Source organism: Bos javanicus, chromosome 25 (genome assembly GCF_032452875.1).
Source record: "Bos javanicus breed banteng chromosome 25, ARS-OSU_banteng_1.0, whole genome shotgun sequence".
In the NCBI taxonomy this organism is placed as follows: Eukaryota; Metazoa; Chordata; class Mammalia; order Artiodactyla; family Bovidae; genus Bos; species Bos javanicus.
Window position 1 is genome coordinate 24,087,553 of NC_083892.1, and position 22,184 is coordinate 24,109,736.

Sequence of the window (22,184 nt, forward strand, 5' to 3'; positions counted from 1 at the left end):
TTATTTTGTCTTGTAAAACTTCAGTTCAGTTCAGTCACTCAGTCAGTCCAACTCTTTGCAGACCTCATGGACTGCAGCACGCCAGGCCTCCCTGTCCATTACCAATTCTTGGAGCTTACTCAAACTCATGTCCATTGAGTCAATGATGCCATCAAACCATCTCATCCTCTGTCATCCCCTTGTCCTCCTGCCTTAAATCTTTCCCAGCATCAGGGTCTTTTCAAATGAGTCATTTCTTCGCATCAGGTGGCCAAAGTATTGGAGTTTCAGCTTCAGCATCAGGCCTTCCAATGAATATTCAGGGCTGATTTCCTTTAGGGTGGACTGGTTGGATCTCCTTGTGGTCCAAGGGACTCTCAAGAGCCTTCTGCAACACCACAGTTCAAAAACATCAATTCTTCAGTGCTCAGCTTTCTTTATAGTCCAACTCTCACATCCATAGATGGCTACTGGAAAAACCATAGCTTTGACAAGATGGACTTTTGTTGGCAAAGTAATGTCTCTGATTTTTAATGTGCTGTCTACATTGGTCATAGCTTTTCTTCCAAGGAGCTGAGTGTCTTTTAATTTCATGGCTGCAGTCATCATTTGCAGTGATTTTGGAGCCCAAGAAAATAAAGTCTGACACTGTTTCCACTGTTTCCCCATCTATTTGCCATGAAGTGATGGGACCAGATGCCATGATCTGAGTTTTCTGAATGTTGAGCTTTAAACCAACTTTTCACTTTCTTCTTTCACTTTCATCAAGAGGCTCTTTAGTGCTTCTTCACTTTCTGCCATGATCTGCATATATGAGGTTATTGATATTTTTCCCAGCAATCTTGATTCCAGCTTGTGCTTCCTCCACCCCAGCGTTTCTCATGATGTACTCTGCACATAAGTTAAGTAAGCAGAGTGACAATATATAGCCTTGATGTACTCCTTTTCCTGTTTGGACCAGTCTGTTATTCCGTGTCCAGTTCTAACTGTTGCTTCCTGACCTGCATACAGATTTCTCAAGAGGCATGTCATATGGTCTGGTATTTCCATCTCTTTCAGAATTTTCCACAGTTTATTGTGATCCACACACTCAAAGGCTTTGGCATAGTCAATAAAAAAGAAACAGATGTTTTTCTGGAACTCTCTTTCTTTTTTTGATGATCCAGCAGATGTTGGCAATTTGATCTCTGGTTCCTCTGCCTTTTCTAAAACCAGCTTGAACATCTGCAAGTTCACGGCTCACGTATTGCTGAAGCCTGGCTTGGAGAATTTTGAGCATTACTTTACCAGTGTGTGAGATGAGTGCAATTGTGTGGTAGTTGGAGCATTCTTTGGCATTGCCTTAAAACTTGGAATGTTGCTAAGCCTGGGGCTTTGTTTGCTAGGTGCCCCTCCTCCAGGGGCTCAAAAATCTCAAGATTCCTCCCCCATCTCATCTAAGATGCTGCAAGTCTTCCACTCACAGCAGGTAGTCACTCCCAGTCAGGGCAATGTCCAGGCATGTTAGAAGCAAGGTCAGAGGCCCGTTCTGCTTTGTCTCTGAAGCGTACACAAGACTATTTATTTAATTTCCCTAACAGGTGGTAATATTCTTTATTTATTTATTTATTTACTTTTTATTTTGTATTGGGGTATAGCCCATTGACAATGCTGTGATAGTTTCAGATGAACAGCCGTATATATACATGTATCCATTCTTCCGCAAACTCCCCTCCCATCCAGATTGTCACATAACACTGAGCAGAGCTCCATGTGCTGTACAGTTAAGTCATGGTTCATTCACTTTAAACACAGCAGTATGTACTTGTCGATCCCAAACTCCCTAAATATCCCTTCCCCCAGCCTTCCTCCTGGCAACGATAAGATCATTCTCTAAGTCTGTGAGTCTTTCTGTTTTATAAGTTCATTTGTATCATTTCTTTTTAGATTCCACATATAAGGAATCTTGTGATATTTCTCCTTCTCTGAATGACTTACTTCTCTCAGTATGACAATCTCTGCTGCTGCTGCTGCTGCTAAGTCACTGCAGTCAGGTCCGACTCTGTGCGACCCCATAGACGGCAGCCCACCAGGCTCCCCGTCCCTGGGATTCTCCAGGCAAGAACACTGGAGTGGGTTGCCATTTCCTTCTCCAATGCATGAAAGTGAAAAGTAAAAGTGAAGTCGCTCAGTTGTGTCCAACTCTTTGTGACCCCGTGGACTGCAGCCCACCAGGCTCCTTCGTCCATGAGATTTTCCAGGCAAGAGTGCTGGAGTGGGGTGCCGTTGCCTTCTCCGATGACAATTTCTAGCTCCATCCATATTGCTGAAAATGGCATTATTTCATTCTTTTTAATGGCTGAGTAATACTCCATTGTATTTATGTACAATGTCTTTATCCTCTGTCAATGGACTTTAGTTTGCTTCCCCGTCTTGGCTATTATAAAGAATGCTTCCATGAACATTGGGCTGCCAAAGCTCGTTGGTTCATTTTCTTGGGATAATCCAAATTAAAAAGAGACAATTGGCCTTACAAAGATTTTTGGCAAACATGCCATATCCCTGGCCATGGGAACATGACCATGTCTCAGCCTGGACTTTATTCACATAGAGAGGTTTTATAAGATCCAAACTTAAGAAAGTTACATCAAAACACTCAGGGGACTTGCCTCAGGAGATTTGCCTCTGCCATGCAAGGCAATAATTCATTTCCCTCACCACCACCAAACCCCTTGTCTCTCCATTTGGATAAAAGTCCTGGGTAAGACTTCAGCTTAGGAACAAGATCCTTGAAGAACAGAACCTACTACGTGACCATTGAAGGCAAGACCAGAAGTGGTAGATACATGCCATTGCATAGGAATGCAGACCTTGGAGTGTCTTGGGTTAAAATTGGCAAAGTTCACTGAGAATGTCAGACGTTGAGTCATTTGTAAAAGCCACATTAAGGCTTTAAAATTTTAATCTAGGGATGATGAGAAAGAAAGGATAGATGCTGATATTTTAGTGGAACAGAAGACAGTTTGTGAAGAAATAGGGTGTATTAAGCTAAATAACTACTAACTAGCTACAATGACAGATAATCCCTTAGTAGTTCAGCACAATACATGTTTACTTAGCACTTTTAAAAAGATCAGTTTGCAATGGTGGGAGCTCTACTCTATCCAGTGACTCAGGGACCCAGTCTTCTTCCTTTGTTTCTGGCTATTGCATGGCTTCCAAGATCATCATGGCATGAGAAAAATGTGTGTGGGTGGCACATTGGTCCTTCAATGCTTCAACTCTTAAGTGAAACCTATCTCTTCCACACACATTTTCTTACCTTGATCTAGTCATGTGGTCCTGCCTGACTGGCATGAGCGAGGAATCATAACCTTTCTGTGTTTCCAAGAAGGATGACAGGACCAGACATAGGTGAGTATAGTAGTGTTTACGCCATTGGGAATTGTCTGTAAGAAGTCTGGAACCAAGAAAACCAAGAATATATTCTCAATATGACATTTGGTCCAAGGGAGTGCTTGGACTAAAATAAAAGGCAAACTTACTTATCCATCAAAGACTGACTGTCTTGTGTATATTAAAACAAGATGACCTTTCTTCCTTTAAAGAGCTAGGATTCAAGAAAAAGGCCATACACTGGTAAGTAATATGAGTCTCCACTTTAACCACTATTAATCATAAAAGAACCTACTAGTCAATTCCATGGCTTGGGACCCAGACCACAAATCCTTCTTAGGACATGACCAGTCATTTAGAACATGCAGGTGAGGTTAGACCATTGGCCTTCTCTATTCTTTTTTGTCAAAAGAAGTTGGAGTGAGTTTCTGCTTCCAGCTGTGATAGTAGTGGACTTACCTTCTAAAAGTAGCCAACTGTGAAACTAAACAAAATAAGTGAGGTAATGGTTTCAGAGATTGGAACATCCAGATGCAGATGCACAAGTCTACAATATCTGAAAGGAGGAAAATTAACCAGGCAAGTCCTACAGTTGCCTTAGCTTTCCATCAGGGGATAATTTCCCAACTGAAGAAGCAACTGTGGTCCAAGCAGAGAACATCAGTTGTACTGCATCAAGGAAGCAGATGATAATCTCTGGGGTAGCTGAAGCAGCTGGAATCTGTGACACAGATAAACAAAAGGGAGATACGAACAGGAGAGCATCCCAGAAGTCTGCATGAGGGGTCCTCGTGAGTTCTTAGCTAAAGACTAGACTGTACATATGCAGGGCGAGACAATGTGGGGCTTACAAAGTAGTGGCTACTACTGGGATGAAAGAAACAGAGAAACTGGAGGTCAAAATGTGACAGGATGTTAAAATTCCAGTTTGGTGAGACAGAGGTTTAATTCCCTAACAATGTGTTACTTACTCTGCTCCAGCCTTTTAGTAAGAAACACCAGAAAGTTCACAGCTTAAGAGTTATACCTAGAAAAGAAGACCTTTCTAAATCAGCCCTAACATCCCTATACTGATACACTAACAAAACTGCAGGGGAGAGAGTTTGCTCAACAGTGACCTGGCCCCTGCACTGGGACTCTGAGGGCCCCACAATCAGCTGCCCTAGGACCTGACTCCACCCACCAATGGGTTCAGAGGCATGGTCCTTACTCAACAGCAAGCTAGCATCAACTCTGGGGCCCAGCGGGCCTTGCTTCCATTCATGTCAGGACACAGCCTTGTCCACTAGCAGACAATATTCCTTAAATGAGGAAGAGCCTGGGAGTCAACTGGTACAGGGGGTAGGTCAGCCTACCAGCATACTGACAGTAACTGGGCCCACTGAAAAAGAAGGGTCTATACAACCCACGTAGGGGGCATCATTAGAGCATATGGTTCTGGTGACCAGAAGGGAACGTCCTGCTGGTCCCCATAAGCCTAAGCTTGCATGTGTCCGACTCTGTAACCCCATGGACTGTAGCCCACCAGGCTCCTCTGTCCATGGGATTTTCCAGGAAAGAATACTGGAGTGGGTTGCCATTTCCTTCTCCAGAAGATCTTCCCAACCCAGGGATTGAACCCATGTCTTCTGCATCTCCTTCATTGGCAGGTGGATTCTTTACCACTAGCACCACCTAGGAAGTCCCAGGTTCCATAGGGTATCTCCTGTATAAGGCCATTTCTCCAAGATTAAGAAATGAAACTGGCCTACTTAGTACATGGAAATAAAAGGAGAGAATTAGGTAAAATGAACCAACAGATGGATATATTCAAAATGAAAGAATGAGATAAACCCCCAGATGAAGAACTAAGTGAAGTGAAGATAAGCAATCTGACAGAGTTCAAGGTAATGATCACTCAGGAGAAGGATAGATGAGCATAGTGAGAAATGTAACAAATATTTAGACAATAAAGAGAAGACCCAGAGATAAAGACTACAATAACAGAAATAAAAAATATATTAGAATTAACAGAAAATTAGATGATACGGAAGAACAGATCAGCACACTGCAAAACAGAGTAGTGAAAATTACCCAGACTGAGCTTTGTATGGTGATAGAGAGTAACTAGATTTATTTCAGTGATTATTATGTATAGAGTATTAAAGTACTCTGCTATGCACCTGGAGCTAACTATAATTGTAGGTCATTTATATGTGTGTATCTGTGTGCACTCAGTTGTGTCTGACTCTTTGTAACCACATGGGCTGTAGCCCACCAGGCTCCTTTGCCCATGGGATTTTCCAGACAAGAATACAGGAGTGGCTTGCCATCTCCTTCTCTATAGGATCTTCCCAACCCAGGGATCGAACCCACGTCTCCTGCATTGTCGGGAATATTCTTTACCACCACACCACCTGGGAAGCCTCGGTCTATTACAACTTGATAATAAAACTAAGAATAAAATTATTTGTATCTAAAAAATATGAAGAATTCTTACAACTCAATAATAAGAAGAGCTAGATTTCAAAAAAGATGGGGGCAACAGATTTGAGCAGACATTTTACCTAAACAAAAAGGATAAACAGATGGAAAAATAAGCACAAGAAAAGATCATTTGCCATTAAGGAAGTTCAAATTAAAGCCATAATAAGACAATATTATGTCCCTACTAGAATACTTAAAATTAAAAAGAGTAATCAGGCCCAATACTAGTAAAGATAGGAAACAACTAGTAAAATTATATAACCCCTTTGGAAAACAATATGGTAGCTTCTTTAAAAGCTACATTTACATGCAATATACGGCCCAGCTATTTCACTCTTGTGTATTTATTCAAGAAAAACAAAAGCAAATGTCCACACAACTTTGTAAATGAAAGTTTACAGGAACATCATTATAATAGTCAAGGACTGGAAATAACTCAAGTGTCTCTCAACAGGTTAATGAAAAACCAAATTGTGGTATATCAACACCATGGTATACTATTCAGTAATAACAAGTAACACATGAAAATAGATGAATCTCAAAAAAAAAGAAAAGAAAATAGATGAATCTCAAATCATCATGCTGAGTGAACAAAACCAGGTACATATTATATGCCTGCATTTATTATTTATTTATTAAATGCTCTATTTTATATAAAAGTATAGTTAACAGTGGTGCATTTCAGGTGTATAGAAAAGTGATTCAGTTATACCTAAAAATGTGTCTATTCTTTTTCAAATTCTTTTCCCATTTAGAGAATTGTTGTTGGAGGATGCTGAGTAGAGTTCCCTGTGCTATAAGGTAGGCCCTTGTTGATTACATTTTAAACACAGCAGCGTGTACACATCAATCCCAAATTAAACACAGCAGCGTGTACACATCAATCCCAAACTCCCTAACTATCCTTCCTTGCCCTTTTCCCCTTGGAGTAAGCATAAGTTCATTCTTGAAGTCTGTGAGCCTATTTTGTAAATAAGTTCAGTTGTATCATTTTTTAAAGTTTCCCCATAGAAGCAATATCATGCAGTATTTATCTCTCTCTGTCTGACTTATTTAGATGCTACCGAAAAACCCAGGCAAAAAAATACATGCTGTATGATTCCACTTATTTATAGCTGCATATGTGTGTGTTTAGTCGCTAAGTTGTGTCTGACTTTTTGGGAGTCTGTGGGTTGCAGCACACCTATCCTTCACTATCTCCCGGAGTTTGCTCAGATTCATGTCCATCGAGTGGGTGATGCTATCTAACCGTCTCATTCTCTGCCACCCTCTTCTCCTTTTGCCTTTATTCATAGCTACAGAATGCTATGGCCAGCTAAGCTCTAGGGACAGAAAGCAGACCAGTGGTTGCCTGAGGACATATTGGGAGAAGACAGTGACAAAAAGATGTAGTGAAATTACAACCCTCATCCTTTGCAACCACTTTGGAAAAAGATGTGGAGGTTTCTTATAAAGTTAAACATGTATTTCTCATCTGACCTAGCAATTCACAAGAGAAATCAAATTCTATGTTCCCTAAAAACCTTCCACATCAATATTTTATGGAAACATTTCTCATAATAACCACGAACTAGAAACAACTAAATGTCTAGGTGAATGCATTAAAATACGTGATGTGTTTGTACATGACATATTTTTAACCAATGTAAAAGAACAAATTACTGATACACAGACTAACATGAATGAAACTCCAAAATATTATGCTCAGTACATGATGTCAGATTTAAAAAAAAAAAAAAACATGGTTCCATTAATTCAAAGTCTTGGCAAAACTATAGTGAAAAAAGTCAAACCAGTGACTGCCTGGAATGTGAAGTTAGAGGAGATTTCCTGCAAAGGCTCATAAGCAAGCAATCAGAAGTGAAAGAAGAACTCTGTATCTTTATTGGGATGTTGGTGACATAGGTCTACATATTTGCCAAATTCATAGAACTGTATACTTAAAATACATGCATTTTGTTGTATGTTAATTGTATCTCAGTGATGCTGATTTTAAAATGAAGAGAATATAGGGAGATTGGAAAGAAACGTGAAAGAGGACGAATCCCTGAGGCTTTCAAATTTGCTTCCCCTGCTACTTTACAAGAAACAGCAGGTGGCTCTTGCCAAATTGAGTTTATTTTTAGGCAAAGAGTTCATTGGTATACCCTTGGGGGTTATTTTCTGGCAGTAAGGATTTCCTTTTGCATTTTCTTTATAGCATAGAAAACAAAGGCCTTGGGAAAGAGTTTGGCTGCATAAAACTGTAAAGTGCTTTGTTTTTCCTGGGATGCATTCAGAACCAAATTTTAATATTATTTTCTCTTATTATGATGATTAGCACACAATCACAGGTGGCCTCTGTGATGATGGATAGAAGTGGAGGAGTCATATGCTGGGAATCTGAGGACTTGAGTTGCGTTCTCTGCACTGCCTCTTTGAGTACCTTTGGGACCCCAAGCAGACCACCTGCTTGCTTTGGGCCTTAATCCCCCCACTCAGTTGGGAAAAAGAGGGTCACTGAACCTCTACTGGACTAGAAAGTTATTGCCAGACTCAAATGAGAACATGTCTCTAAATACACTTAAAAAAAAAAAAAAAAACTATTTATTTGGCTACATAGGGTCTCAGTTGCCACAAGTGAGATGTTCATTGCATCATGGAGGATCTTTTGTTGCTGCTCACAGATTCTTTAGTTGTGGCACAGGGCCTCCAGAAGGTGCTGGCTTCGTAGCTGTAGCTGGTGGGTTTAGTTGTTTCATGGTATGTGGGATCTTAGTTCCCTGATCAAGGATTGAACCTGCATCACCTGCATTGCAAGGTGGATTCTCAACCACCGGACCACCAGGGAAGTTCCTGTAAATACAGTTTTGAATTAAAGCACAGAGTTGTGCTTAGTCACTCAGTTGTGTCCAACTCTTTGCGACTCCATGAACTGTAGCTCACCGGCCTCCTCTGTCCATGGGGATTGTCCAGGCAAGAATACTGGAGTGGGTTGCCATGCCCTTCTCCAGGGAATCTTTCCAACCCAGGGATCAAACCCAGGTCTCCCACCTTGCAGGTGGATTCTTTAGTAGGAATTCTACTAAATGTTTAATTTTAGAGAAGCAAGGGATGTACTTTGTCCAAACTTACACAGTCCAGGGGAAGAAGAGCACCCATACCTTGAGGTGGCTGGCTGTCTTAAGTCCCTAGAAATTGTAGTGAAGGATGGGCAATGCAGGTCTGTAGAACCAGAAGATCTTAATTTGTACTCTCCAAAATTCAAAGTTCCAAAAAACATGAACTGTGCGATTTGGGCCAAATAACTTAATCCTTTTTAGCCCATAAATCTCCATCTATAGAGTTTTAATGATTATATAGAAGTTTTATAAAAATAAATTGAAAAAAACTTCTGTGGAAACATAATATAGTGACTGAGAAATGTTTAATTTGTTAAATTTAATTTAGGTTAGATAGAACTTGAAATTTTTCCTCTTAAGTGTAATTATTAGCACTTCCATATTAGTCTATACAATCCTGGAAGACAGAGCAAAGCAACAGATGAGGTTCTGAAAATAATAAGGGTGATGAAGACAGTAATCACAATTATTACTATAAACATTTATTGAGAAAGTATTATTTATTGAGAACGTATTATTTATTGAGAAAGTATTAGTATAAACATTTATTGAGAAAGTATTATTGCTTTATCTGTGTATCTCAGTCTTCTCAGTAACCCATGAGGTAGACACGATACATGATAATTTATCCTTATCTTACAAATGAAAGCCAGGCCCAGATTCACACAGGTAGTGCTGAGCTGGGCTTGAGGGTTTATTTTGTGCTAGTCACCAGTCTAAATGTACTGTTCAACTGCGCCATTGAAAAGATTCCTCCATAGCTCCAATTTTCACTATATGCAGCTCAGCGGCAATAAAATCATGCTGTTAAGAGATCCCAGAATGCGAGGCCTTGCTCTCTCTCTCCCAGGGAGCGGTTGATCTTCAGGTCTTGGGGCTTTTGTTACAACAAAATGCTTGTGCATCTCCAACAGCACCTGCAGCCAGCTGCTCATTTGGTGAAACAGTTTGTAGGTTCCAGAGCAGGTGGTTTTCAACCACCATTTATCAGCAAACATATCCATTGTACAGATGCACCTGCTGTTTCTCAGGACTCCTACGCAGAATCCTTTTAAAAAATGAAAGAACATTTTGCCAAGCAGAAAATTCTTCTGCCCTCATTTAGAGGTGTTACAGATTCACATTTTCCTAAGTGGGCTTTCACATGCAGGGGAGAAAGGAGAGCTTGACATTGGCAGACCCACCCAATAGAAAACTGGATATCAAGAAATGAGGGTAAGTGATTATTGAACACTTATTCCATGTCTAGCATTCTGTTAGATGTTTTCACTCGAGGACTTTCAGATGGTCCTCAAATCAATCACAGTGTAGGGTGTATTGGTCATGATTTTCAGTGATGGTATAATTTACCAATTAACCCTGAAATTTCAGTGGCTTCCCTCAACAACAGCTTATGTATCACTGAGGCTAAGAGTCCAGCTGACACCAGCGGGGAGCCCTGCTTCATGTAGTCACTCAGGGACCCAGGTTGATGGAAACTCATCATGTAGTCACTACAATTGTTGTGTCAGGGGAGCAAGAACTGAAGAGATGCATGTTGCCTCTTAAATGTCTCAGCAGCAAGCGATACCTCATATCCACGTGCAGTTTATTGGCCAGAATTAGTTAATTGTCCTGCCTGACCACAAGAAGTCTGGGAAATGGGTGGTGGGTGTGACAACATTGATACTTGGCAATATATGTTTGCGACGCCTGTCCCTTCCCACAATTTACAGGGGAATAAACTATGAGTCGGAGAAGGCAATGGCAACCCACTCTAGTACTCTTGCCTGGAAAATCCCATGGATGGAGGAGCCTGGTAGGCTGCAGTCCCTGGGGTCGCTAAGAGTCGAACACGACTGATCGACTTCACTTTCACTTTTCACTTTCATGCATTGGAGAAGGAAATGGCAACCCACTCCACTGTTCTTGCCTGGAGAATCCCAGGGACGGGGGAGCCTGGTGGGCTGCCGTCTGTGGGGTTGCACAGAGTCGGACACGACTGAAGCGACTTAGCAGCAGCAGCAGCAGCAAACTATGAGTCAAAGAAATGATTTGACTTATTCAACATCCCACAGTTCTTCAATAGCAAAACGAGGTGTCAAAAATATGTCTTTTGAGCGCCAATCAGTAATCATACAACTTCCTTACAAAGCTTCCTTGGAGTGCCATATTGAGAATCCTGATATTTCTAAGGACAGATCTTTGGGTGCTATTCAGGTGTTGATCAGTATGGGGATGGTTGTGTAGCAGTCAATGTTCAGCTAGACAAGTAGAAGGAGAGTGTGTGTGTGTGCGTGCATATGTGTGCACGTGTGTGTGCATGTACACATATGTGCCCGTGTGGGTATTTGTATGTAACTGTGTTAGTCACTCGGTCATGCCCAACTCTTTGCTGTAGCCAACCAGACTCTGTAGCCAACCAGGCTCCTGTGTCCATGAAATTCTCCAGGGAAGAATACTAAAGTGGGTAGCCATTCCCTTTTCCAGGGGATTTTTCTTGAGCCAGGGATTGAACCTGTGTCTCCTGCATTTTAGGCAGATTCTTTATTGCCTGAACCACCAGTGGGTATCTACATATATAGCATTCTAATGTGTGGCTATAAAATAATTAACAGTGTATTTATCTATTTGCCATACTACAATGGAACAGTATATCTCTAAAGGAAAGACTTGTATCTGATATATATGTAAGGAATTTGTTAAAAAACTGGCTAATGTGACTGTAGAAGGTAAACAGTCTGTAGCCTGCTGGTCTGTGTATAATGCTGTGGTCTGTCGTCTACTAAGCAGGTGGCTGGGAACGGTGGCTGGGAGTGGGCTAGAACCCATAAGCATGAGCTGGACCTCCAGCTGATGATGGATTGAAACCCATGCCCATTCTTGTTGCCTCTGTCCTTGGTCCTGAGGGTGTCCTGCAAAGCTAAGGCCCTTCCTCATGAGGCTAGACACACACGTCTAGCCTTGGGTTAGAGGTGAAGGAGAATCTAGGGGAAGGTAAAACAATGGAGGGCCAGGCTTCATTCAGCCAAGGAGGTGAGTCAGTAGATAAGCAACATCAGCTGCAAAATGGCTACCGTTCCCTTCACCATTCAAATCTCCCGAGAATCTTCATTACAGCCATTCTAATCCGAAATATGTAAGAAGGCAAATTCAGGGCTGTGAATTTCACTCTAGCCAAGTTGACACATTCAAGACCATACAAACCCCCTACCTCCTTGTCAGTGTGGCTGATCATCCTAGTATTGCTCAAGGGGGAGCATCATCAAGTACATGGGCTATTGGAGTACTTCTTATCATGTGTGACATTGAGCATGTTTAATATTTTTCAGTTTATATGAGCTCTTAATTTCAGTTTTTGATTCCCCCAGTGTATGAACATCCAGTTGAATAGACTGTGCAGTTTGAAGAGCCCTAAAGAACCTTTTTTTACTAAAAATGACTGAAATTATTCTTACAAGGATATTGTGGAATCAGTGCATATTCAGTTTATGGGAATGAATCAGAAATGTGTTCTTATCTTCAATCAAATACCTTCTGCTACAGTAATGCTAAAGTTGAGAAACCCTAGGCTAGAGAATATTTGTGTGATTTCTTTTTTTTTTTTTTTTAAACTTTACATAATTGTATTAGTTTTGCCAAATATCAAAATGAATCCACCACAGGTATACATGTGTTCCCCATCCTGAACCCTCCTCCCTCCTCCCTCCCCATACCATCCCTCTGGGTCATCCCAGTGCACTCTAGGAGACTACCATGTATGTGAATACCCAAAGTTCTACATAAAACTGAGAAGGTTCATATGCAGGCTGTCACTACATCATGAAACTATGAATCCATAGAAGGCATTGACTTATTCTTCCACAGATTGAGTCCTAAGAATTTACCTAAGAATCGCGATCAGGCCTCAGAAGCTGAGTGAACTGCACAGAGAGGGAGTTGCTATAACTTGTTGAGAAGCCGTTGTTGCTTTTTGAGGATGAGGCATTGCAAAGTCCAGAATGAGATATGGGCCTGAGTCTTCAGAATCTTAACAGTGCATTCAACCAATATTATTTGGTCTTTTTTATTTTCTAGATTCAGAAAGCTTAGAAGGTTGGGAGATGATTGAGGTGAATGGTAGGAGGTGATGGACGAGAAGGAACAAAATTATTTCGTGTTTTGATGTTTACTATCTGATCCTGATTGGGAAGAAGGGTAAGGATAAGGAAAGTTGGGGGCTGCACAGTTGTGGGAAGTATCATGGCCTATAGCACTTTCTCTTCCTCCAAACCTTCCTCTGCATGTGGACACTGGATTTGCCTGGGGAGTTTCACACCAAAAAAGAATATTAAAGAAGAAGGAATTTAGAGATCATTTCACCTTCTGCTTCCCAAAATATAAGACAAACTACTGATGGCCCTTAGATGATTTCCTGATATGGCACAAAATGAAATTTTGAGAAAGCTGTTTGATGACAGTAGTCAAGAATTTTGACCTTCTTTTCCCTTCTGCCTTGAATGCTCTTCCCCAGATCTTTATGTGTTCATGAGTGCTAAGTCGCTTCAGTCATGTCCAACTCTGCGATCCTATGGACTACAGTTCACCAGGCTCCTCTGTCCATGGGATTCTCCAGGCAAAAATACTGGAGTGGGTTGGCATGCCCTCCTCCAGGGGATCTTCTCGACCCAGGGATTGGACCCACTTCTCTTCTGTCTCCTGTGTTGGCAGGCAGAAGCCTGCCACCTGGGACAGGTGGGACCTTTGTCCCCTTTGGGGACACTCGCACCACCTGGGACCTTTATAATTTCTGCCTTCTCTCATCTTTCAGATTTTAGCTCAAAAACCTTCCCTGACCATCCATGCTAAAATGGTATATCAGGCACATACCTGTACACATCCTACTGGATTTCATTGCCCTGGTTCGTTTTCTTTGTAACCCTTCTCACCACCTGAAATCTTAGGACTTAATTAGTTATTTTATTGTCGTCATCTCTTCCCCGGCTTGGTGAGAACCAAGCACCATGGAGGTAGGTACCATCTTTGTTTTTCATAGCGTGGGTCTCCTGGACCGATAATCCTGCCTGGAACATAGTAGGAATGCATTTATAAACCTGTTGAAATTAATCACCCTTCAATCTTCCACTTAAGTCAGAGGGCATCTCAGTTTGGTGCACTCCGTGCAGATAAATAACAAATTCTTTCTCAAAGCGTTATGGAGCTTACACTTCCAAGGCCACCACATTCAGTTTCCACATTCACAAGGTGGGGGCGATTTGGCAGAGAGAGTGAAAGGGAAGAATCAGGAAAGGGAAATGTAGGAGTCAAGGAGGCAGAGCAGAAGTCAGGGCAGTGGGGCTCTGCCAATATTGAGGAACCACCCGCAGGCTGCCCCAGGTGAGAGAGGTTTCCAGCTGCAGTGAAAGACCTTGAGTCAGTGAGGGCCCTGGCAAGTCCAGGCTTGCCTGCTGTCTTGCAAATCTCCCTGATCTTGAGGGCATGGGTGGGCGGAATGTTTGCTAACTGATTCTCAGTGTCTAATTGCCTCCCGTCTGGATCCAGAGACCTGCAATTTCCACCGACTGTGAGGAAGGCTTCCAGAGTAGAGAGGGAATTTTCCAACAGCAATGGCAGGCAGATGAAAAAATAAAATCCTTTCCCTTTGCAAAATGGCTTTTACCAGTATTCAGGGCTATTCATTAATTCAGAAGACAGGACTGCTGGCACAAGTAGCCTGGAGCCTGCTACACTGATTCCTATCAGTTGCAGTGGAAACTAGCAAGTGCCCTCGTGCAGTGAAGTAAGGAGTGAAGTATAGTCATCATCATGGAGACCTACTGGCTGCCATGTTGCCACTTATTCACATGTACATGTAGCCACATGCATGCTAATATGTACATATCAACACATGTGTAAAATGTATTTTTTTTCAACTTTTAAACATATATTTTATTTATTTTTGGATGTGTCCAGTCTTAGCTGCGGCACGTGGGACCTTTATTGCATGATGCAGGCTTCTCTCTAGCTGTGGTGCGTGTGTTCCACAGTGCGTAAGCTCTGTAGTTGTGGTGGACAGGCTTAGTTACCCTGGGACATGTGGGAATATATTGGAAGGCTGATTCTTAATCACTGGACCACCAGGGAAATCCCTATCTTTTTTAAAACTGAGAGTATTCCAAGAAGGATTTGAAGTGTCTTATGCAAAAAAATACACATGATTACTAAAATGGGAATAAAATGAGGAAATTAGTTCTGAGCATCAGAAAAATCTATGCCAGTCATTTGTCTATTCTCCTGGACTAGCACCTTAGTGATAGCAAGCATTGTTCAAAGGAAGCAGTAGGGAGATAATGTCAACTTAAGTATCTTATGGGGCTTCCCTAGTAGCTCAGTTGGTAAAGAATTCACCTGCAGTGTGGGAGATCCTGGTTCAATTCCTGGGTAGGGAAGATCTGCTGGAGAAGGAATAGGCTACCCACTCTAGTATTCTTGGGCTTCCCTTGTGGCTCAGCTGGTAAAGAATCCACTTGCAATGTGGGAGACCTGGGTTTGATCCCTGGGATGGGAAGATCCCCTGGAGAAGGGAAAGGCTGTGCACTCCAGTATTCTGGCCTGGAGAATTCTATGGACTGTGTAGTCCATGGGATTGTAAAGAGTCGGACATGACTGAGCAACTTTCACTTTCACTTTAAGTATCTGACAAACTTGATTTAGTTCCAGGTTCTCCAACTCATCCTTATGTAAATGACTCCATGTCTCTTAGCCTCCTTATCTTTAAACTGGGAATGCTTCTACTTACCTCATGCCTCAGAGAATTAAAGGAGTTAATGTAATGGACCAAATAGACATTCAGTAGCTGTAAATTTTCTTTATCTGATTTTCCTTCTATTTAAAACTTTTTTTTGTACTATGTTAAAGCATAATAAAACATCTATAGGTACTATGCGTAGGTTTCTTGACAAAGTCCCTGCTTTTAAAGAGGTTGATAGATCTCCATTAGTCTGCCGTTGTATGTCATTTGGTGTATCCTCTTGGAAGGACTAGTGGTAAATGATCACTTCCTGTGGACCAGGAACTTGGCATTTCACCATACATCCTCCCAACAGCACTGAGAGACAAACACTATAGCTATTGCACAGGAAAAAGAGAAAATCCAGACTCAGATTGGGAGAAAAGGCTTGCTTGGGATCCTGCAGCTGGTATGTTGTAGGAGAGGGAATTTAACTTACTGATTCTAAATCTCATGCTTCTATTTCCCCTCTGTGTCTCCTCCTTGCAAGTCTGTCTTAGCCAAATTATCTGCAAATAAGGTCTGCAGTGGTGTTTGCTAAATTTGCATTCTCTGGGTTGAGCCCAGCCTGTGGAGTGACTGAGTCCTCAGTAGCTAGTTTTGTTAGATAAAACAGCCTAACTTCTGACGCCAGACTTGTCCAGGGAAAATCTATAGCTTTTTCAACAGCTGTAAAATACTCACTAGGTGGTCCTTCTCCCCTGGTTCTTCTCTTTTATACCACTCAGGGAGCCTGCTCCTGCAGCATTGATGTTTATTTCATAATAGAATCCAGGTTTCCCAGAGAGATAAAGCCTCAAGGAACTATATCATAAGCCACCCCACATTTCTCCATCTCTTAGCTCAACTATAATGCAGAATAAATCTAGTAGTTTTGTTTATTAATAGCTGTCAATCAGAGTAGCAAGATGTCTATACTCTGAGTAGCTTCTAAGATCAGTTGAGAGCTACTGACTTGTAAGTCCTATTTCATAGTCATTCTAAACACCTACTTTCACTGAGAAAAATCACAGGTGAATTCATAGCTACTCTTTACTTTTTCTCTGTGTGTTTTCCTGTCTTTGTAGGTTTTTTTTTTTTTTTTTACCTCTCTGTCTAAAGAGTCTCTTGATGACAGTGAAAGAGGAGGATGAAAAAGCTGGCTTAAAACTCAACATTCAAAAAACTAAGATCATGGCATCTGATCCCATCACTTCATGGCAAATAGATGGGGAAAAAGTGGAAACAGTGACAGATTTTATTTTCTTGGGTTCAAAAATCACTGCAGACAATGGCTGCAGCCATGAGGTTAAAAGACACTTGCTCCTTGGAAGAAAAGCTATGACAAACCTAGACAACATATTAAAAAGCAGAGACATCTCTTTGCCGACAAAGATCTGTGTGGTCAAAGCTATGGTTTTTCCAGTAGTCATGTAGGGATGTGAGAGCTGGACCATAAAGAAGGTTGAGCACCAAAGAAATGATGCTTTCAGACTGTGGTGCTGCAGAAGACTCTTGAGAGTCCCTTGGACAGCAAGGAGATCAAACCACTCAATCCTAAAGGAAATCAACCCTGAATATTCAATGGAAGGACTGATGCTGAAGCTGAAGCTCCAATCCTTTGGCCACTTGATGTGAAGAACCGACTCACCGGAAAAGACCCTGATGCTGGGAAAGATTGAGGACAGGAGGAGAAGGGGCAACAGAGGATGAGATGGTTAGACGGCAGCACTGACTCAATTGACATGAGTCTGAGCAAGCTCCAGTAGATAATGAAGGACAGGAAGTCTAGACGGAGAGATCCATGGGGCTGCAACGTGTCGGACATAACTTAGCAACTGAACAACAATCTCTCTCTCTCCAAACTGCATAGTTGAATTGCTTGCTATGCATTATATGCATTTTATTTTGAGGAGAGCAGATACATGACAATATACCCTTGATTTCGAAATTTGACTATCTCAATCAGCTTTGGGGCTTCTTTTCTTCCATTTATTCCTCTATGTATTTCTGAGTGCTTCCTGCTGGATCCTCCACTTCTCCCATGCTCAGAACTCTACCTGAGGGGACCTCCATCATATTTCCAATCTCACCCTCTCATATTCTGATGACTCTCTGATCTGAACTTTATCCCAGGATTCTAAGCTTAGGCGAGAATCCAGATACCTTGCTGCCTCCTAAGTAAGATGTACCCAACAAAGTTTAAACCCAGAAGTTTAACCCAGCACTTGGCATCCTTTCCCCAGCCAATCACCTCAAATGAAGTCTTCCTACTTCATCCCCAGGTTCCCAGGCTGGAAAATTAGGAACTACACTGACTTCTTTCATTCTTCCTGTGCAACCTATCAAAGCTCCAAGTTCTATAAATTTTTGCCTTCTAAAAATCTCTGGTATCCATATGTTTCCATTCCTAGTTTCCCAAAATTGTGATATAGCAGCTTAAGAGCTGATGTAAGAGCTATTTTTATAAGAGTCAGGATTTTGGGTTCCTTGACATAAAAATCTGAGGAATGGAGAGAATGAAGATGAATGTAGGAGAAAAAAATTGCTCTTGTAATTCTAGCTCTTCAGCATCTTGACTGTGTGATGTTCGCCTCTTTGGGTCTCAAGCTTCCTCATCCACACAATAGCAATAATATTACTTAATGCCTCTATAGCACTTATTGGTGCCAGGTATGTTGTAAGTGCTAGGTATGGATTAACTCTTTAGCCCTAACAAGTGTCTGAGATAGGTAGTATTATTATCCCTGTTTTACAGATGTGTAAACTGAGGTTGCATAACTGTCCAAGTCCATTCAGCTTGTAAGCAATAGAGCTAGATTCTAGCCCTGATGCCCCAGAGTCCTTGACTTAACCACATTTTCCTCAGAGGCTGTTTGGAGGATTAAGTTCATGCGTATAAAGTGCTTAGCACAATGCTGGGTACACAGTAAGTGTCTGATAGCTAATTAACAAACACTGAAAAATAGATTTACAGTCTCACAAGGAACAGAGGGTTTGGGCAGTACAGTTCCATAAAGAATTTCAGAGAACAAAGTAGCTTTGCTTATTGATTTTATTCCTGCAGAACCCATGGCTGATTAATCCCACACATCTCAGACTAACCTCAGAAATTTGATTCCTGCACCTGTTTACTGGTTCTTATGATGATCAAGCCCTCTCTTTTGGGGGGTAATTAACTGTCCCATATGGATTCAGCTGTCCTGGTCTCTTTCTTCCCCACTCCCTGAGTTTAGGGAGACTCCATCAATTAAATCTCAGGTTACTTAAGGATAACTAATGGGATATGAGTATGTGAGAGTATTTTGGCAGTTCATTGCTTCATTTTTGTATCCATCTATTCATTTACATATTCATTCAACAGAGATTGATCGACTGCTAACTCCACTCTAGCTAGGACTTTCCCTTTGTCCCTCTATCCCTCTGGTAACCCCCAACAGTCCCCTTGAACTCTGTCTTTTGTTCCCATCTCAAATGTTATTAAAACTTGGTGTCACTACTCTGACATATGGAAGACATATTAAACTCTTTTTACTCATGAAGTGTATCCCAATGGCATGATACTATTTTTTTTTTTAAGATCCTGCTGCTCCTAGTTTGAATTTATCTTTAAATTTCTAGATCCTTCTCTTCTTGTTTTTCATTCACTCTCCCATCACAGGAAGGCAATTCCCTGGAGCCAGGGCAGCTTTTCTTCCCATCCTTCCCTCACTCCCCCTTTTGTTATTCACAGTGGAGATCTGTGGTGCACTTTATGAAGGACACAGGATAATAACAAAATCGCTGATATTGCTAAAGATAGCTTTTAATGAATCTTGTTTCTGGGTATTATTGGAAGCATTTTCACTGGGTGAGACAGACCTTTTCAAGCTCCAAGAGTTTCGCATTTGAAGACTTTCAGCGTTGGGAGAGTTGCTTAGTGTTGGCTTAAAAAAATATTTCCTTTGACAAGAACTAGATCTAACTTGTTAAACTGATTACTTTTTGTTTTTCTGGTTTTATTATTTAAAGAAAAGGCTGTACACTTTCCTGGATGCAAAAATAGCTGAGGTGCATTTCATTTTCTTTTCTTTTTTCCTTCCCTGGGCTGTTGACAGCCTGTGCCGCTGAGTGCAGCAAAGAAGCCTGTTTTTTTTTTCATTAAAATTCAGTCTCCAAGTAGGCACTGAAGCTTTGTTGGTGGTGCCTTGTCTCATTTATAGCGGATTCTGGTTGGTGGAGCTCTGCTTGTCCAGCCCTCTGATCTTTATGGAGATAAACTCAATGGTTACCCTCTACCCATGTTGCCTGTAGAGGGTCAGCTGCTCTGACACCGTGACTCAGTGGAAGGAGAGCATCAACATGCCCCTTTTTATAAATGAACACTGAGGCTTGCTCATTCTTTATTTATTCAACAAATATTTATTGAAGACCAATGATGTGCTGGGCATCATTCTAGGCTCTGGCAAAATAGCAAGTGAAGAAAACAGACAGAAATCCCTGCCCATGAGGAGTTTAAGTTTTCACGGAGTGAGGCAGAAACTAAATGATAAATATGTGCTATGTAGCACATCTGATAGTGACAAGTGCTATAAAAAATAAATCAGAACATTGCATAGGAAGACTTAGGGGTTGGAGAATGGTCAAGGAAAGCCTCATTAAAATGACAGTTTTTTTGTTACATTTTAAAAATTAATTTTTATTAGAGTATAGTTGATTGACAATATAGGGTTAGTTTCTGCTGTACAGCAAAGTGAATTCATTACACATAAACATATATTCACTCTTTTTTAGATTCTATTCTCATATAGGTCATTACAGAGTATGGACTAAAGTTCCCTACGCTGTACAGTATGTCCTTATCAGTTATCTATTTTCTATATAGTAGTGTGTATGTGGGAGAAGGCAATGGCACCCCACTCCAGTACTCTTGCCTGGAAAATCCCATGGATGGAGGAGCCTGGTGGGCTGCAGTCCATGGGGTCGCTAAGAGTTGGACACGACTGAGGGACTTCACTTTCCCTTTTCACTTTCATGCATTGGAGAAGGAAATGGCAACCCACTCCAGTGTTCTTGCCTGGAGAGTCCCAGGGACGGCAGAGCCTGGTGGGCTGCCGTCTATGGGGTCGCACAGAGTTGGACACGACTGAAGTGACTTAGCAGTAGAAGCAGTAGTAGTAGTGTAATGTGCCAGTCTCAAGCTCCCAGTTTATCCCCCCCTGCCTTTCCTCCTTGGTAATCATAAGTCACCATCCATGACTCTATTTCTGTTTTGTAAACAGGCTCATTTGCACCATTTTTTCAGATTTCGCATATAAGTGATATCATACGATACTTGTCCTTCTCTGTCTGACTTCACTCAGTATAACATTTCTCTGACTTCCTTCAGTATAACTTCACTCAGTATAACAATTCCATCCAAATGGGATATTACTCAGCCATAAAAAAGGTACAAAATAATTCCACTTGCAGCAAAATGACAGCACTTGAGTAAAGACTTGCTGGAAAGTGAGCGAGCTGGTGATATCTGGGTGGAGGGGAAGAGATTTTAGCAGAGGAAGCAATCATCGCAAAGGTCCCGGGACCAGCATATTTGGCTTGGTGTGTGGAATTTCAGCAAAGAGACCAGAGTGGCTGCAGACAGCTGAGCACGGCGGAAGGACCTAGGTGATGAGGTCAGGGAGCTGACCCAGGTCATGAGGGATTTGGGGGACCATTGTAAGTAGTTTGGCTTTTTTTGCTGGGAGAGTCAAGGAGGTATCAGGGGATTTTAATAGGAGTGGTAAGAGCTGACTCATATAGACTGCAACCAGGACACAGGTCTTTCCATTCTAAACCCTTTGCTGTTTTCCTTATTCTGATACTGCTTCCTCCTTCTCACATTTCAGTATCATTTTCTATTTCTCTTCCTGTCTGATCCATGAGACCATAGCTCCTCAAAGAAGAAGGCTGAAACTTGATCTTCTGAGTATATTTCCTAGTTCTCATCTGATATAAGCACTCCACAAAGACTTATAAAATAGACCAATTTCTGTACCTGAGAAAAGAGAAGGACTAGCTTTATCAAAAAGAGACATTAAGATAAATTCTTTTCTATACCAAGGAAGAAAAAACAAGACATATACAACCATAAAGCAGAAGCATGACATTTCCTTTCAACACATTTCCTTTGAGTATTCACCTGCAGATGAAATTTAGATAAATAATAATCCCAGCATAATCATTTTATATTTGTCTTTAAGAATTTAATATTGGAACATAGCATTTTCCCTGCATTTCTATAGATGTTTGGTTGCTGCTGTTGTTCGGTCGCTTGGTCATGTCTGACTCTGCGACCCCATGGACTGCAGCACGCCAGGCCTCCCTGTCCATCACCAACTCCCAGAGTCCACCCAAACCCATGTCCATTGAGTTGGTGATACCATCCAACCATCTCATCCTCTGTTGTCCCCTTCTCCTCCCGCCTTCAATCTTTCCCAGCATGAGGGTCTTTTCCAGTGAGTCAGCTTTTCGCATCAGGTGGCCAAAGGATTGGGGTTTCAGCTTCAGCATCAGTC